Genomic DNA, 1,442 nt, shown 5'->3' with positions numbered 1-1,442 from the left:
CTTAATGTAGGTGTTCCATTTCAGGTCAGGAGTAAAGGTCAAGCCCAGAAGCTTATCAAAACATGGAGAGAGATCCATTTCATTTGATGCCAGATGGGGATCAGAGCATTGATGATGTAAAGATAGGAGCTTGGTTTTAGATGCATTGAAAGTAACCAGCCACCTCCTCGCCCACTGTACCACACGCTCAAGATCAGAGGAGAGAGAATCAGAGAACTTTGTCATTTTCGTCCTTAGATGTGTTGCCATAGATGGTTGTGTCGTTAGCATAGATGTCAACGAATGATTTAAGTATGCGTTTTGGGAGATCATTGATGTAGATCAGGAAGAGAGCTTGGCCCAGGATGGACCCCTGAGGGACTCCAGCATTAATAACGTGGGCCTCTGATTTCTGCTCATCAACCACTACTCTTATGAGCCTATCAGACAGAAATGATTTAATGATTGAGAAAACATTTCCAGTTATACCGTAGCTGGAAATCTTGTGAAGTAGGCCCTTATGCAATACTTTATCGAAGCTCTTTTATATGTCAATAGAAATTGCCCTAGAAAGGAAGCCTTTGTCGAGAGATTCACTAATTCTATGAGATATAACCGTTAGCACATCTGCTGTAGATCTGGGAGAACAGAAACCATATTGCATGTCACAAAGAAGGTTATTTCTGCTGAGGTAGTTGACTACTTCTCTATTTAATATGGCTTCCAACAACTTACTCATGATACGCAGGAGATTTATTGGTCTGTACTGAGAGGGAGATGACTTTTCACCTGAATTCTTAAATACAGGGCATACTGATGAGGTTTTCCAGGGTGTTGCGAAACACTTCTCCTTAAGGCAACGCTTAAACAGTTTTGTAAGTATGGGGGCAAGTTCTGGTTGTAATTTTTTTAACACTATAATTGGAATACCGTCGGGGCCAGTTGCTTTACTGGAGCTTGGCGACCTCACGCACAGATATTTGTATGTTGCATAGCGTGTTGTCTGTTATAGGAGGGAATATGGGGAATTGATGGCTTTCGTCACACAGGATAGAATATGGCTTCCAACAACTTACTCATGACACGCAGGAGACTTATTGGTCTGTACTGAGAGGGAGATGACTTGAATCACTTGAATTCTTAAATACTGGTGAGGTTTTCCAGGGTGTTGGGAAGCACTTCTCCTTAAGGCAACGCTTAAACAGTTTTGTAAGTATGGGGGCAAATTCTGGTTGAAGCTTTTTCAACACTATAATTGGAATACTGTCAAGGCCAGTTGCTTTACTGGAATCAAGGTTCTTGATTAACTTGGCGACCTCACGCACAGATATTTGTATGTTGCATAGCGTGTTGTCTGTTATAGGAGGAAATACGTGGAGTTGATGGCTTTGGTCGTTTAGGGTAGAATTAGCTGCAAAGTTTTTGGCAAATAGTTTGGCTTTGTCTAATGCTGACGAGATGAC

Source organism: Euprymna scolopes, chromosome 45, assembly GCF_053919585.1.
Source record: "Euprymna scolopes isolate OS-2025 chromosome 45, ASM5391958v1, whole genome shotgun sequence".
Classification (NCBI taxonomy): domain Eukaryota; kingdom Metazoa; phylum Mollusca; class Cephalopoda; order Sepiida; family Sepiolidae; genus Euprymna; species Euprymna scolopes.
This window is presented reverse-complemented; position numbering follows the sequence as displayed.